We start from the raw sequence: 18,732 nt of genomic DNA on the forward strand, positions 1-18,732 counted from the left end.
AGTAGTATCTAAATACAAACTAACTATCTACGTCATCAAATAACATAACAGCAAGTTCAAAAATAAAGAAAATAAAAGTGCAGCTGCATGTGTCATAACTTGCATGGAATTCAAAAATAGAGAAAATAAAAGTGCAGTGGGGTCAAAATGTGTATCAAGTTCAAAAATAGAAAAGAAATAAAAGTGCCACTTCGCAATCTGTTAAAAAAAGAAAAGAAGAAAAATCCACTTGGCAAGACAGGTCTATTTAAAAAAAATTAAAATAGACATAACATAGGCTACTGTGTTTGATATGGGATTAAAATGATGGGCAGTGTATGAGATATAAACTAATGATTAATTATTTTAATATTGCTTTGTTCCGATCAGAGCATGTGAGCGGAGAGCGCATTTCTGTATACGGTACGCACAACCGGCGCTGCGTCATTGAATGTCTCTGAAAAGGTTCACGCCCACTTTTGGGCGAAATAAACTAGCCTTCCCATAGACTTCCATACAAAACAGCGTCACAAAACAACGTCCGTGCACAGCAGACAGGCGTGAATAACTTAAGAAATCACTAAGATTAAACATGTCAAGTAATTATATGTCCACCCTGTCTGCCATAGAGCATGAACGATACATCAACCAACTTAATTTGGTCAATTTAAAAACATGTCCCTTCATTCTCCCAGCCTCAAATTATTTATTTTAATAATTAATTATTTTACTGTCTATGGTAACAACCCCACCCAGTGGCCAGAGGTGTCTTTCCCGGACATTTACTCGTAGTCGTACCTCATCGAGTCACCATGGTAAGCAGTGAATGATTTTACTTCGTTTTTGAATGTAAGCATGTTTAAATGTATATATTATGTCTTATAATAATATACATTAGCCTATAATATATCTTATAATATATATAACCCCTTTGGGTGGGGTTGTTACATCAATTTGACGCTGGGAGAATAAAGGGACATGTTTTTAAATTGACCAAATTAAGTTTGTGTATGTATCTTTCAAGCTCTATGGCAGGCAGGGTGGACATATAATTACTTGACATGTTTTATATAATTGATTTCCTAAGTTATTTACGCCTGCCGGCTGTGTACGGACGTTGTTTTTTGCCGTTATTTTGTATTGAAGTCTATGGAAAGTCTAGTTTGTTTTCTCCCAAAAAGGGGCGGGGACGAAATTGACAGTTAAGTTCCCGGATGTGCCGGTTGTGCGTATTCCTCGGCTCGCTCATTCCGGCGCTCAGGGTCGCGCACTCAACCCTGCTGGTTCGAAAATATGTGGAATAAGAGCTGCCTCCGACTAAAGTTTTTTTTTCTAGTCGACTAGTAGTTGTTTATTTAAGCCATTAGTGGACAAATCGCCCCTTTATATTGATTTAATAACTTAAATAGGCTATACACGAGTGTTATAAAGCCGCACTCAAGCGCACGAACCGGCAAAAATAGGCTAATGATTATGAATGTGTAAAAAATAGTGTTATGTTCTGTGATTTATGTTCATGGACTGCAATACTGAACCAGTCCGCTAGGGGCGGAGAGACAGAATTGTATGTGGGGTTAAAAGTGAGAAAGAAGGAGAGTGAAGTAAAGTTTGGAAATGTTGTAAACAACTCGTCCTGTCTCCTTGTTTATTTTCTTTTCATTACAAGTCTAAACGTTACAAATTTTGGCGACGAGGATGTCCGCATCCGTACCCATGCCTGCATGTTTTCTTCCGACGGTAGGAGAGCCTGCTATACCGTTTTCTACATGGAAGAAAATTTTCCAAAACTACTTACTTATCATCGGAGCGCGAGGTGACGCATGGCCTGATGCTAGACTTCGTGCAGTTCTTTTACATTGTCTCGTGCGGAGGGCCAGAGACTTTTCTATACGCTGCCAAGCGGAGGTACAACTTATGATGAGGCCATGGTGGCACTTGATGCTCATTTCACGCCAAGAGTGAATGTTGTCGCTGCTCGACATAAATTCCGACAACGCGCACAGCACACAGATGAAACCGTAAGTCAATATATAGCGGAGTTACGTCATCTGGCGGTGGATTGTCAGTTCGGAGGAATGGAGGACGAAATGCTAAGGGACCAACTGATTGAACGGGTTTTTCTGGCCGCGGTGAGAGACAGATTGTTACTTGAGCCCGAACTTACATTGGAACGCGCTTCTGCGTTAGCGTTGCAAGTCGAATCGGCAGTACAAAATGCTACACTTCTTTCAACTACTGGTTCATCTCCTGCCCAGGTTCAAGCCATCTCGAGGACAAAGGCCAGTTTCAAAAGAGGTAAACAAAAGTATGAAAAAATGCCAGTACAAACTGGGAAGCCACAGACTTCAAATAAAAGACGCTGTTTTCGCTGTGGATCAAATACTCACTTGGCCAACGCACACACTTGTCCTGCTGCATCGGCCACATGTCATCAGTGTGGAAAGAAAGGACATTTTGCAAAGGTATGTAAATCTGCTGTTGTCAGAGAAGTGGTGGTGCCTGAACTGACTGTACTGTGGGTAAATCAGTCTCATGACAAAATTCGTTGCCAAGTACAGTTGGAAGCACCGCAAGGAAATAAAATACCACTTGAATTGATTGTTGATACAGGATCAAGTGTGTCCATCCTCCCAGAGACCCTGTTCATGAAACATTTTGCAAATTGTGAGCTGAAGGAACCTCAAGTGAGGTTAGTCACATACTCACGTGAACCCTTACCAACCTTAGGCTGTTTCACTGTTCCTGTGTCGCATGATGGTGTTGCAACCACTGCAAATTTCTATGTGGTCAAAACGGGCTCACCACTTTTGGGCATGGATTTAATTAAAGCCCTAAACTGTCACATTGTGGGAGATAGGATTGTCACATTATCGGACCCTGCTGGTTCACCAGTGCTAGAAATATGTAATACAGCAACCAGCTCACCAGGATGTGTCAAAGGATTCGTGCACAAAGTGCAGATTGATGAGTCTGTGAAACCAGTGCAGCACAAACTACGCAGATTACCGTTGAGTGTACGGGAGGAGGTTTCCAAGGAAATTAATCGCTTACTGAGAGACGGAATAATTGAAAAGATTGATGCTTCGCCATGGGTGTCACCAATCGTCGTAACCAGAAAAAAGTCTGGAGAAATTCGTGTGTGTGTGGATTTGAGAGAGCCTAATCGAGCTGTAATTACTGACTGCTACCCACTGCCTCATATGGAGGATCTTTTCACAGAGCTTAGAGGCGCTACGGTGTTCTCCCAAATCGATTTGCAAAGTGCATACCATCAACTTCCTCTTCATGAGGTGAGTCAAAACTTGACGGCTTTCATCACACACGATGGGTTATTCAAATTCACAAAGGTTCCTTTCGGGTTGGCTTCGGCGCCCTCCGCTTTTCAGAAAATGATGAAAACTGTACTTGAGGGTTTACCAGGAGTACAGAACTACTTAGATGACCTCATCGTGTATGGCCAAAACAAAGCCACCCATGACTCAAATTTACGGGCAGTGCTGACTCGACTCACAGACATTGGTCTGAAACTTAACATAAAGAAATGCAAATTCAGCCAGAGTAGGATTCGGTATCTAGGCCATGACATCTCAAAAGAGGGACTACATCCTAACCCTGACTCAGTTGAAGCCATTGCAAAGGCACCTGCACCAACCGACCTACCTTCATTACGGTCCTTCTTAGGTCTTACGTCTTGGTTTAGCAAGTTCATCCCGAACTATGCTATGGTAGTAGACCCTCTGCGGGAGATACTCAGATCATCGCAGAATGGGTTTATATGGACAGAAGCAGCTGAGGTGAGTTTTCGAGGACTAAAGCAGCTGTTAGTCCACAGCCCAGCCTTAGCTTTATTTGACCCCTCCTTACCAACAATTGTGTCCACAGATGCTTCCGATTACGGCATTGGAGGTGTCATCACTCACATGTACCCAGATCAGACAGAGCGTACAATAGCATTCGCTTCTCGTACATTGACGCCAGCTGAAAGAAAATACAGTACAGTTGAAAAGGAAGCATTAGCGTGTGTCTGGACAGTGTAACGTTGGAGGACTTACCTTTGGGGCAGGAAATTTACACTGAAGACGGACCACCAAGCACTGACCACATTACTGGCCACCAGAGGAATGAACAGAGCAGGAATGAGGATAGCGCGCTGGTCAGCCAGACTCCTGTGTTTCAACTACAATCTGGAGTACAGACCAGGTAAAACAAATTGTGTTGCTGATTGTTTGTCACGGTTACCATTACCCGATTCAGATGCTGGTCAGGGAGAGGAATTAGGCCTGGTGGCAGAGCTTTCAAAGGACCTTTCAAGAGCCATTCCTATGAAGGAACTCCTGGAAGCATGCGAATCTTGTCCAGAGTTGTCCAAGCTGCATGCCCAAATCACACAAGGCTGGCCTAGAACACAGAAACAAGTGGATCCAACGATCGGGGCATACTTTCAGATCAGGCATGAACTTGCTGTGGATGATAAGTATATTTTGAGAGGGCAGAGACTAGTTGTGCCAGTTGCTTTGCGCTCTAAATTCATTCACTTAGCACACGAGGGGCACCAGGGAGTGGTACGAACTAAGCAACGGCTAAGAGACTTGTACTGGTGGCCTCGTATGGACTTTGATGTGCATTCAACCATTGCTTTTTGTTCTGCCTGTCAGTCCTGTGACAAAACCGCCCGGACGTGTCCAGCTCCATTGCAGCCAGTGGACCTGCCAGATGGTCCCTTTCAGAAAGTTGCAATAGACATTGTAGGACCTTTTGAGAGAGCCACACAGGACTGTCGGTTTGCTATTACGATGGTGGATTATTATAGTAAGTGGCCGGAGGTTGCATTTACCTCAAATGTTACAACCAACACCGTTACAAAGTTTCTAGCATCTGTGTTTGCGAGAGAAGGTAACCCACTCACCTTAGTCAGCGATAATGGTCCTCAGCTAACTTCTTCTGCATTCGCTGATTTCCTGGCTGAAAGAGGAATAAAACACATTCGCTGCAGTGTTTACTGGCCCCAAGCGAACGGTGCTGTGGAGAGATGGAATCGAGTTTTAAAGAACTGCATCCAAGTAGCTGAAATGCAACAACTTCCATGGAAACAAGCAGTCACAGATTTCCTCTTGAACTACAGAGCTACACCGCACGCAACCACAGGCGTATCACCTTTTGAACTGTTAAGAGGGAGGAAGATGCGCACAAAGCTAAACACTCTGTCAACCACAACAGTTCAGGGTGAGAAAGTGACGATGGGCATACGTGACCGTGTTCAGCGGGTTCAGCAAAAGATGAAACTGTACACCGATTAGAAACGTGGAGCAAAACCACCACCCTTCAAGTGTGGAGATCGGGTACGTGTAAGAAAACCTATGCATGTACCAAAGGCTGGAAGGAAATTCACTGTTCCAATGGTAGTGAATAAGAAACTGGGACCAAGCACAGGGGCGGACTTAACCATTAGGCAAAGGTCGGCAATTGCCTTGGGCCCCGAGCTACCTAGGGGCCCCCAAAATGCCCCATTAAATTATACTTAAGTTTGTTTGTTTTTTTTACTTTTCGCAAATTATATATTTCTAAAAAACATTTGCGAAAAAAGGCATCAAATCATTAGTGTGGCAGACAGGAGAGGGCCCCCCACCTCACTACATTGGACTATTCCATTATCTCACTTTCTGCGTGCGAAACGGTCGAAAGTGACAAGGCTGTAATGCGCCAAAAAACTGACGGAGAAAAAGAAGTGATTGACAGACAGTGTAGGCCACAGAGTGACAGACAGAGAAGCTACCCAAGCGGTGCTGAAAAAGCAGGAAGCGGGAGGAAAGCAAACGTTTTTAGCAAAATTGCAGAAGGTAACAAACTTTTTTGTGATGCCCGGTATGTGCTAACGATATGTTACAAGTCCATGGCCGTAACCAGCTATGAGGTGGCCGAGGTCCGGAACTCTGTCATTTTTTACATTCAAAAATAAAATGTCAAGCTCTCTGAATGATTAATTAGCTATTTAAACCAGCTCATATGAGTGTTTGCAATTCATGTTGCTGCGAGAAGCTAGCGCAGTGAACGGGGCTGGAGAGCGCGTTGTGAGTGAGGGCGCGCGCGGGTGCCAGACCCCAGTGTTGCCAGATCCACCTAATGGACAGGTGGCAGTAGTCTTCTGGACCTGTTTTTCTGATTTAATGTGACACTTTAGGAAGTTATTAAAGTGGAAAGTTGCATGTTAGGGTTAATGATATATTAATCTTATTTCCAAAAGACAATAATCCGAATTATTTCGGATTATTATTATTTTTTTCTTGTTTTTCGTAGCAATATCTGGCAACATTTTACTGTCGGCATTAATAAAAAAAAGCTTATAGACAAACTGTAATTGCATAAAGCTACCCCATTCGGTAAGACAAACGCAATGTTCATCGTGATTATCTGTAAGAAATGTATTTATAACACTATCAGAATCTATAGCATAATACAGATCTGTATGAATGAAATTTGCCAAATAACTTACTGGAAGACGGCTCATGCTGTTTAGTTAACCTTTCACAAAGTCATCATAAAAACATTAATTAAAGCAGTGTTTCTCAACTAGCAATCTATTCAGTCAGCATATTTGTGTTTGATCTGTGTAAATTATAGAAATATAAGACTTGCTAGACCTACTTTTTTTTTCTATATTTCTTTGCACAAAACTCTCCAGAAAGTGCCATTTAATGTTTTTTTTTTTGTTTTTTTTATTCTGAAAAAACATTTTTTTTCGTTCTCTTTTAAAGATCAGATGGGGGGCCCCATACTACCTTCGCCTTGGGCCCCCAATTTGCTAAATCCGCCACTGACCAAGCACCTATGTCTTGAGTGATGGGAAGAAATGGAACGCGGCTCACTTGTCTCTGGTTCCAGAAAACACTCAAATTGCATTAGAGAATGCTCAGGTTAACCCTGGAACAGAAAATATTGTGCATGAGCCAGTTAAGAGTACACGGGTTAGACAGCCCCCTCTATGGTTAAAAGACTATGCTACAGAGTAAAGGTAAACGAAAAGAAAAGAGTGAATGAAAGAACACTAGTGTTGTAGTACGGAAGTAACTGAAAATAGATGATGAATGTGTTCATGTGTTTATGCATATGTTAGTTAATCGATAGGTTCTAAGATACAGAAGTAAAATGTATGGGTTAAGGGCATAATTCATAAGTGGATGGAAATTGGACTGAATAATCCCACTTGTTAAGAGTCTTTCCTAAAAGAAAGAGGGGAATAGGGAATAAATATTTTTTTATTTGCCTTAATTTCATTATTAGGCATACTAGCAACGTTAGATCAAATTCACTGTAAAGATGTACAATTCTTAGCTTCATTCATGGTAACATGAAAAAGGAGCCATAATCTAGTAGTGGAAGATTGCTGCAATCTCCTGGACTAACACTTAATAACATGATTTTTTTTAACAAAAGCCACTAGATTTCACTCATAGCCTACAATCAGACATCATTTCAATTTATTTATTTATTGTTTTTCGATATATTAACGTTAAATGTGAGCTTAGTCATCAAGTGTCATGCCAAAAATGAATGGAACTTTTTTTATGTAAGCACTAAGCAAACGTCAAGAATTTGTCCAATTTCGATCTTTTCACAACTCCCTGAAAACTATCAACAAAACGGACAACATCTGATATTCTTACTTTTGTCAGATAACGTTATATGAATGACTGGGAGAGAAAACAAACTGTTCAAAGTCCATTTTGAAAATGAATAGCGATTCGGGCGGGCGGCGCGACCAGAAGTCTTTTTGCCGTCTGTGTCTGGCGTGATTTAACCTCTCCCCAGTTGTTCCATGAAAACCCGTAAGACACGGAAAGCTGTGAAGTGATAAATAGGGTTGTTTCTTCTTTGGGTTGACATAAACACCATAAAAAAAGGTAAGCAACAGGACTAAACCGCTTATAGTTTCCGCATTTGTCCTCCGACTGTAACTGCTAACGCTTTCAGCGGAAAAGAGTTTACCCTACTTCCGGTCTCGGGGGCCATCTTGTGAAATAGGCCTATGTTCAAGGGGGTAATCCATCGACCGGATGTTGAAGCCCGCCGGGTGCCGCCATGTTGTAGCAGAACTTCACTTGCGTTAGCATTCCCATTGAATCCCATTCATTTTGGCGTCACTTTGACAGCGAATAACTTTACATCTGAGGCGTTTAAAGACTCCATTTGTCCATTATTTATTTCTAAAGAAACACGACAATGTATAAAGGGCTCCATTACCTTCTATGTTACATTATGGCCCCGTAGAAACAGATTTAGTAAAAATAAGCTAACGATTGCGTCATAACCACTCGACTCTCTGTCGCGCTGTACAGAAATTACCGTATAGACAGCAGGAGAAGCTCGCAGGCAATCGGGGGCACGTCCCGTCAAGGGAGAAGCCCATAGATAATGAGTCCATAAAAGCAACGGAATACTTACTCCTGCTCACTCACGCCAAAGAACTCTTAGCTCAAGTTCCCCGTCTCTGCAAGATTAACGTTGGCAATTTTCACGCACAGCTACTAGAAGATTCACGTCTGTCAGACAGGTTGCTCACGTCATCAAGCTTAGTTTGAGTCGGTTTGAGTCTGCGCGTCAGGAACGGAAGTGCTCAAAAATCGCTAAAAATGGGCTTCAACTGTCTCAACTGAGTTCCAATGAGATCGCTCTGTCCATTTCTTATACTGTCTATGCCTATGTTATGTTCTGTGATTTATGTTCATGGACTGCAATACTGAACCAGTCCGCTAGGGGCGGAGAGACAGAATTGTATGTGGGGTTAAAAGTGAGAAAGAAGGAGAGTGAAGTAAAGTTTGGAAATGTTGTAAACAACTCGTCCTGTCTCCTTGTTTATTTTCTTTTCATTACAAGTCTAAACGTTACAAATAGCAAGAAGACATTTAATTGTTTATTAATAAACTGGTGTTTTCAGCGTCGTTGCAAAGATGAAGTTGACGATGCGGACTCGCCATGAACGAATAAAGATATAAAGGCATAAAAAGGAAAATTTCCTCCCGTTGGCGCGCCCCACCTGTCACGTCTCTATTCCCCACCAGTGGGGCGCGCCCCACACTTTGAGCGGCGACGCGACTACCATCTGTAGTTAGGGGGCCCCCTAGTGGCGGCGGGGCCCTAAGCAGCCGCTTAGTTCGCTTATAGGGTTTACAGCAGGTTTACGTTCACTTGCACTGAAACATGCGACCATTTTACAGCTCTACAATGAGTCGGTTAATTCCAAGTGAAGCGTATAGCACAAAGTAGGGCTTTAACCACCCAACAGTGAAAGTTCTCTCATGACATCTCTATTATTTGACTTTCTTTCTTCAGATAAACACAAATGAAGGTTTTTAGGAATATATCCCATCTCTCTGAGTTCGTATAATGTAAGTGATTGGGTGCTTTTCTTGGGAGAAGCCGCAGACGACGATCGTGACGATAATCCACACGATCCCAGTGGATGAACCGATGTCTTCTGAAGCCAAACGACAGGTGTGTGTGAGACAAACACTGACATTTTAACCATAAATCATCGGGCTACTGTAATTCACTTGCCTAATATGCACTTTCAGAGATGGATTATTGTGTAAAAACATTGTAAACAAACAATGAACAGCTGTAACTAATGTATTGCTCATAGTTAGTTCATACATTAATTACTAATGAACCTTATTGTATAGTGTTACCATCATATGAGATGAGAATGTCCTTTTATTGTTTTTTACCATAAATTCATAATTCATTCACTATCAATCAGACAACAGAAGGCATGTAGTAGATCGTGTGCAACTGGTCTATCAGCTAAATCTTGTTCATTTCGAGGCCTTAGAAATGTGCTTATTAAATATGAAACAGTCGGCTTTATAGGGTTAACATCCAAAAAACGACACGAATTCAATCCTGAAAGTCATATACATCAGGGTCGTTATGAGGACGAGTGAATGATGAGTATCCCTTTAAACAATATTATTTAGACATTTTGGTATCTGCATAATAATGAATTGAAAATGTAGCCTCTCATAAATGTAGTTTGATTTATTGAGGTGAACAAGCAACGCGCTAAACGACATTCTGTAGAAAAATGTGCTAATTAAAAATAACCTCACAGTATTGAGTTTTTCAACCTTTATTTTGTACAGAGTTTTGAGGAAACTCCGCTTTCCTGTTTCTCCAACACATCTCTCATGTTTCGGGTGCTGATGCTTCAAAGGTTATTCAAAACCTCAACATAAGCTGCAGGACGGGTGCAGAGAGACCAAGTTTGAAACTAATGTTCTTGCGTAATCTTTATTTTAACTCATGATTATTGAAGTATCACATTGTCTTTTTAATTTTGATGTATGACTATTTTATTCTGTTTTTGAATGACCATAAATATGGCACAACAAACTGGTGGATGTTCTTGGTCTTCTGTGACGGAGCTTTAACCAAAGACCTCCTGTGATCTGAGATGTGTGTGTACTGTAAGAGCAGTCAAATAAATATACAAGAAAAACAACTTCATTTTCCATTTTTGTTTAATCCTGCCTTTTGATAATAAAAAAAAAAAGTTCACTTTGACATGATATATGGTTATTATGGTTATGCCAAACTGACTGCAAAACAGTTCTTCACAAATACATTTTTAAATACATTTTTAGTAAGAAGATTATTGCTTATTGTAAGAAATGTCATGAGGTGCATCTGGGAGGCTTTTAAACACATGAACATCTGCAGCTGCTCACTTTAAAAGTGTAGTTTTATAAAGAAATTCATGTAGGTACAATTAATATTTGACTACAGAATCTAAATGATCACCGCATGTAACTGGTTTATGGCATAATGTAGAGTAAATATGTGCCATTTATAATTTTGCCTATGTTTAATAATTATGTTTTTAAGGTTAATGGGTGTTAGCAATAATAAGCTTATATGAGTCATTTGAAGAAAAAAAAAAAATTCTTAACTTGCATATAGAACGAATAAATGTACCTTAGAAACACACACAACTTGTAAGAATTAGATGCTCACAACAACCCAGCCATAGTGGTGCAATGAAACCGCAAGAGCTTTCCTTGAATAATGCAAAACTAATAAATAACCAATTCACAATTGCTTGAAATCGCACATGAGCTCTTTAAGATGTTAAAACAGACAAAGGTGATGTTGGCAAATCCATGAATGTTGTACAAAACAGGCTTGAAACTCTTGAGCTCAAGATTCAAGATTTTTAATTTGTCACATACACAGTTATGAGAATATATAACCAGGAGTGAACTGTAAAAACAGGTCCGCTCCATGGACAGTGCAGTTATTATCAGAATACACACACAAGAAGAAATACGGATAAATATGTTGTACTAATAAATATTTAGGTGAGCAGAAATGTACAAGAGAAGAATGTGCAAACAGGTTGTACATGGTAGTAAAAAAAAAAAAATATATATATATATGCAATGCATGGTCACATGATTAATCTTGAATTAAAGGAACACTGTTTCTTTAAATGATGGAGTAAGTTTGACTGATGCAATATGACACTGGGTGTGAAATCATGAAAGGTAGTTTGACCTTTGACCTGAAGATTTTCATTTCTGCATTATAAGGTTGTTCATTAAATGTAAACACACATTATTGTGACAGGACTGCTGCAGGAATCAGACACTGCTTGGCTGACTATGCTTATTAACCCTTCAACGCAACTACCTGTATATGAAATTAATTGATATTCACTGATTATTTTATTATTGACATGTATAGGTGACTGAGATGGACTGGTCGTCTGTCCTTACTTATGGACGGATGGACAATGGATGGAGAATGACTTTTTGTTTTTATGTAAACCGCAATGAGTTCAGAGATGATGACTTTTTGGACCGCAAACAGTGTTTTGAGAAAATATAGACTGAATACAAAGCTTTAAAATATGGGTATATTTAAAGTGCCATCATTACTGTTTGTATCACTAAGTGCTGACTGAGGAAGAGCTGAAATTCAGATAATGGTATTTACTATTCTGACACATGCTGCAAGCAGTCGACCAATCACAACAGCTTGAGCCATCTGACCAATCAGAGCAGAGTGGACCAATCACAACAGACTGGGCCATCTGACCAATCAGAGCACAGTAGACCAATCACAACAGACTGAGTCATCTGACCAATCAGAGCAGAGTAGACCAATCACAACAGACTGAGTCATCTGACCAATCAGAGCAGAGTAGACCAATCACAACAGACTGGGCCATCTGACCAATCAGAGCAGAGTAGACCAATCACAACAGACTGAGCCATCTGACCAATCAGAGCAGAGTAGACCAATCACAACAGACTGGGCCATCTGACCAATCAGAGCAGAGTAGACCAATCACAACAGACTGGGCCATCTGACCAATCAGAGCAGAGTAGACCAATCACAACAGACTGGGCCATCTGACCAATCAGAGCAGAGTAGACCAATCACAACAGACTGGGCCGTCTGACCAATCAGAGCAGAGTAGACCAATCACAACAGACTGGGCTGTCTGACCAATCAGAGCAGAGTAGACCAATCACAACAGACTGGACGAGCTGACCAATCAGAGCAGAGTAGACCAATCACAACAGACTGGGCTGTCTGACCAATCAGAGAAGAGTAGACCAATCACAGCAGACTGGGCCATCTGACCAATCAGAGCAGAGTAGACCAATCACAGCAGACTGGGCCATCTGACCAATCAGAGCAGAGTAGACCAATCACAGCAGACTGGGCCATCTGACCAATCAGAGAAGAGTAGACCAATCACAACAGACTAGGCCATCTGACCAATCAGAGCAGAGTAGACCAATCACAACAGACTGGGCCATCTGACCAATCAGAGCAGAGTAGACCAATCACAACAGACTGGGCCATCTGACCAATCAGAACAGAGTAGACCAATCACAACAGACTGGGCCATCTGACCAATCAGAACAGAGTAGACCAATCACAACAGACTGGGCCATCTGACCAATCAGAGCAGAGTAGACCAATCACAACAGACTGGGCCGTCTGACCAATCAGAGCAGAGTAGACCAATCACAACAGACTGGGCTGTCTGACCAATCAGAGCAGAGTAGACCAATCACAACAGACTGGACGAGCTGACCAATCAGAGCAGAGTAGACCAATCACAACAGACTGGGCTGTCTGACCAATCAGAGAAGAGTAGACCAATCACAGCAGACTGGGCCATCTGACCAATCAGAGCAGAGTAGACCAATCACAGCAGACTGGGCCATCTGACCAATCAGAGCAGAGTAGACCAATCACAGCAGACTGGGCCATCTGACCAATCAGAGCAGAGTAGACCAATCACAACAGACTAGGCCATCTGACCAATCAGAGCAGAGTAGACCAATCACAACAGACTGGGCCATCTGACCAATCAGAGCAGAGTAGACCAATCACAACAGACTGGGCCATCTGACCAATCAGAACACAGTAGACCAATCACAACAGACTGGGCCATCTGACCAATCAGAACAGAGTAGACCAATCACAACAGACTGGGCCATCTGACCAATCAGAGCAGAGTAGACCAATCACAACAGACTGGGCCATCTGACCAATCAGAGCAGAGTAGAACAATCACAACAGACTGGGCTGTCTGACCAATCAGAGCAGAGTAGACCAATCACAACAGACTGGGCCATCTGACCAATCAGAGCAGAGTAGACCAATCACAACAGACTGGGCCATCTGACCAATCAGAGCAGAGTAGACCAATCACAACAGACTGGGCCGTCTGACCAATCAGAGCAGAGTAGACCAATCACAACAGACTGGGCCATCTGACCAATCAGAGCAGAGTAGACCAATCACAACAGACTGAGCCATCTGACCAATCAGAGCAGAGTAGACCAATCACAACAGACTGGGCCATCTGACCAATCAGAGAAGAGTAGACCAATCACAACAGACTGAGTCATCTGACCAATCAGAGCAGAGTAGATCAATCACAACAGACTGAGTCATCTGACCAATCAGAGCAGAGTAGACCAATCACAACAGACTAGGTCATTGACCAATCAGAGCAGAGTAGACCAATCACAACAGACTGGGCCATCTGACCAATCAGAGCAGAGTAGACCAATCACAACAGACTAGGGTTGTGCCGAAAGACGATATCATCGTCCATCGTGATGGCTGACAGACATCACGATGTTAAGCCAGCATCGCGACCCCCCCCCCCCCCCCCCATATGTTTCCATGGTGACGCGTCATGCTTGGCACGTGATTCACCGTAGCCAAAATAGCGCTATGACAGATGTAACGTTAGCGCTTTTATTTCTAAATATTAACAAACCTAATTACCATGTCATCAACTATCTTCTATTCCGATTTTCAAATACGTGTAAGTGAGTTTGTTTTGTTGTTTAAAAAACCTTTATAAATTATTTTGATCTGTAACGCGAGATGGGCGCCGTAATGTTTGTTCAGACACAGTTCAGAGAGTCATCTCTTGGGTTTATTACAGCACGTGAATTCATCAGTTTCTCCCGAAATACATGGCCGGTGAACTGAGAGAAGAATATAGTTAACTTTATAGTTACTTACACTGTGTGTCTGATATGAATGAAATCTCTCGGCAAATATATTTGAATGGGTTGTAATTGCTGCTGCTTCCATAGACACCATTGTGTATTTTACAAACTATAAATGTATTGTTTTGCTATAAATTATATGCATTTAAATGTCTGAAACCTAAAATAAACATTATGTGGTTAAAAACACTGAATAGTTGTAATATAATAAAAAGCGCTGAGCGCGTCCGTCTCTGGCTCAGCGCCAGCCACAGCGCAAAAGCACAGTTTGAATCTGGCAGTTCTGTCACGTCACTGGACATTCGCTCCTCAGTGGTCAGCTGCTGCAGAGCGTGCCGACATCAAAATTGCTGATGAGATGTAGAGGAAAATATCTCCGCGTTGTGCCTACGCCCCTTAGCTGTTCTAAATCCACTGTAAAACACGGCTTTGCGGGGCTTATTGCTTAAGTGAAAAATTAGAATGTTAGCCCCGCCCCTCCTTCCGATATCATCGTCCATCGCGATGTTTCACTGTACACATCGTCTGATGCCAAATTGGTAGACATCGCACAACCCTACAACAGACTGGGCTGTCTGACCAATCAGAGCAGAGTAGACCAATCACAACAGACTGGGCTGTCTGACCAATCAGAGCAGAGTAGACCAATCACAACAGACTGGGCCATCTGACCAATCAGAGCAGAGTAGACCAATCACAACAGACTGGGCCATCTGACCAATCAGAGCAGAGTAGACCAATCACAACAGACTGGGCCGTCTGACCAATCAGAGCAGAGTAGACCAATCACAACAAACTGAACTATCTGACCAATCAGAGCAGAGTAGACCAATCACAACAGACTGGGTCATCTGACCAGTCAGAGCAGAGTAGACCAATCACAACAGACTGAGCCATCTGACCAATCAGAGCAGAGTAGACCAATCACAACAGACTGGGCCATCTGACCAATCAGAGCAGAGTAGACCAATCACAACAGACTGAGCCATCTGACCAATCAGAGCAGAGTAGACCAATCACAACAGACTGGGTCATCTGACCAATCAGAGCAGAGTAGACCAATCACAACAGACTGGGCCATCTGACCAATCAGAGCAGAGTAGACCCATCACAACAGACTGGGCCATCTGACCAATCAGAGCAGAGTAGACCAATCACAACAGACTGTGCCATCTGACCAATCAGAGCAGAGTAGACCCATCACAACAGACTGGGCCATCTGACCAATCAGAGCAGAGTAGACCAATCACAGCAGACTGGGCCATCTGACCAATCAAAGCAGAGTAGACCAATCACAACAGACTGGGTCATCTGACCAATCAGAGCAGAGTAGACCAATCACAACAGACTGAGCCATCTGACCAATCAGAGCATAGTAGACCAATCACAACAGACTGGGCCATCTGACCAATCAGAGAGACTGAAACCTTTATCCAGTGTATGAGAATCCAAAACAAAACAGGATCTTTTTAAATAGCATAATATCCTGTTACACTTATGCAAATTTAATGTCAACACATGTTTTATCAGTTGTATCACAGCAGGCAAATATAGGCTATAAATTAAACTCTGCATTTATTTTGTGTTTGTTAAACGAATTTAAAATAAACAAGGGTCTTTTCACATTTATTTATTTATATTATACCTAATGGTGTGCAATGATGTCAATATGTTTATTGATAGGCTACACTATATCATCCAAATAACACATCTTATGAATTTTATTTAAATAAAAACATTACAACTGAACCTTTATCAAAGGTAATTAATTGTTTGTTTTTCTTCAAATAAGTGTCAGTCACATACGGAGTAAAAAAAACAAACCCAGAATTGATCAAAATTATGGACAAAATGATGAACTCCGATTTGCAGTATTTTCTAGAAATAAACACTGATCGCTGACTAAAAGTACTCTCTCTAAACGCCAGGACTTCCTTTACTGTTTAAAACTGTGTGTAGCATACCGTATTCGTGAAAAGCTCCAGGATAGTTGTATAATATAAAGCCAGAATGAGGAAATTAAGGAATTAAGGAAGTGAAATAGCAGGTACAGTGTCGCGCGCGCGCGCGCTCACCGCGTCTGATCCACGTCACGCACATGTTCACGCGGTCAAACACTGAAGCAGCTGCGGTTTGTGCTGTCGACACACACACACACACACACACACTACAGAGTAAACAGTAGACGAGCACTAATCGCTGCAGATACAGCGTGTGACAGGAGAAGCGCGCGCTCAAACTTTGCACGTTTCCAGATGGGAGCAGCATCATAGACGGAGCGCGAGAGAGTAAAGCTGAACTCGCAGTGAAAGGTAAGAAAACACCAGATAGTGAGAGAAGAGCAACACTTATACGTGTGAAGATGCTGTAAAGCTCTTGTAGTCTTATTTTTTTAAAACGTTTTGCCTGTTTACTGTGACCGAACGCGAGTCACGGATCTTGTGTGACAGAAAAAACGCTCAATAACATCTTTATGAAACTAACACAACATGTCTCCTGTGTGTCTGGCGACAAACCCATCAGACGACCCTCTTTCAGTTTCTTTTGAAGGACCTTTAGACTGGAGTGATTCTTCAGCTTTTACGAGAAGAATCCACACTCATTTTACTATTACAGAAAGTTGTATTGATCGGAAACTTCGCTACTGTTTGTTTTGTAGATAAACTGCACAGAAGGAATGATTATTTGCTGAGAAATCATTTAAACACTGTGACTAGTGACCGGCTGTGTTTCAAAACCTTGTCAGCTGCCTTTCTAGACAGCATGTGTTTTATGATGAAATGACGAAATCCCAGTAAGCTTCTCGTTTTCACGTCAGCAGTTTTGTTTCATCACAGGATAAAAACAAACATCGTTTGAATTAAAACATTAGACCAAACAACTTGTATTGTAATTACATCTTTGATCTATTATTATGTAGCTACCCATGTTTAGTGCTTTTGAAAAATTATTAATAATATTGTATAATGATATGGAAAAATATGTTTCAAGTCACTGAAGCCTCTGGCCATTTCAGTTGTCAAGTCACCTTTATTTATATAGCGCTTTTTGCAATACAGATTGTTTCAAAGCAGCTTCACAGTGGCCTCACATGACCAGCCGAACGTTTCCCACTAAACCCTGATATTGGACACATTTGCTTGTGGAAGGAATTCATCATCGCTGACTTTGAATAGCACAGCGCTCCTGAAGGGTCATGATGGCGGAAAAAAATGTAGGCCTAAATGTTTTGCGTTCCCACGAGAAACTGTGTGTTCGCTCTACAGTGGCATCAGCAATGGAAAACTTGCACGTCTAAGTTCACACTGCTATAAGATTTAAGACTGTCAGGTGTCACATAACCAGCGTAACACACACCACAAATTACAGACTGTAGATTTGCATCCAAAATGAAAATCTGAGGACATGTTTTGAAAATACCCACCTGGTAAGGTTTACTACAAAAAAAAAAATTTTTACAGACAACATACATTACAAAAAGTGACTAGAGAGAGAGTTGTCTAGATTATAATCCCTCAAGTTGCAAAAAATATATTTTATTTATAGTTATAATCCTTAGTTGTGATGCAAAAATCACTTGGTGTGACAATAATGATCAAATTTTGTTAGTGAAAATCACATTCATATGTCAATTAAATTAACCTCTAAATAAAGTTTGGTCAAATTATATAAAATAAAATGATTGAACAAAGATTTATGTATTGATGTGTACAGCATGTGCTTGCAAAGATAAAGGCGTCGGACCTGTGTAATATAGTAAAAACGATATATAATATATCATAACGAGATTTATAAGCTTTTTTTTTTTTTTTTTGGCTGGTAATTTGTTGTGCAGGAACACCACAAGTGTGACTTTCTTGTTTGTACAAAATAAACGCATTTCAAAACAAACTTTCTGGTTAAACATTAAAGCACTCTAGTGTGATAAACAGTGCAATTTTGTACCCATATTAGTTGAATATTGACAAATTCATCCACAATTAATGCTTTTTTCATTTAAAAACTGACGTGCATAAGCTCAGATCAACGAGGACGATCAATCAGTTTAAAAAAAAGAAATACAAAACCTGTGCTAATTGACAGAAAACAAGTTGACAAAAAGATTGAAACCAAGAATTGGGGATAATAATAAAGCATAACAAGCGATTTTTAAAAGGCCGGGAACACAGAAGGTGTGACAGGGTTTCCAACACCACATAAGGGTTAGTGAGGT

The 18,732-nt window shown here is 41.3% G+C and overlaps 1 protein-coding gene across 1 annotated transcript in view; it reads left to right on the forward strand.

The window, feature by feature from the left end:
* Window positions 1–16,673: 16,673 nt before the first annotated feature.
* The window catches only part of stxbp6 (syntaxin binding protein 6 (amisyn)), a 68,323-nt gene continuing 66,264 nt past the window's right edge, over window positions 16,674–18,732 (forward strand). Inside the window, exon 1 of the mRNA XM_056242258.1 lies at window positions 16,674–16,831. The gene's annotated coding sequence lies outside the window, so the exon portion shown is untranslated. The remainder of the gene's footprint in view (window positions 16,832–18,732) is intronic.

The sequence above is a fragment of the Rhinichthys klamathensis genome, unplaced genomic scaffold, assembly GCF_029890125.1.
Source record: "Rhinichthys klamathensis goyatoka isolate OS25496 unplaced genomic scaffold, OSU_Roscu_1.1 h1tg000718l_1, whole genome shotgun sequence".
In the NCBI taxonomy this organism is placed as follows: Eukaryota; Metazoa; Chordata; class Actinopteri; order Cypriniformes; family Leuciscidae; genus Rhinichthys; species Rhinichthys klamathensis.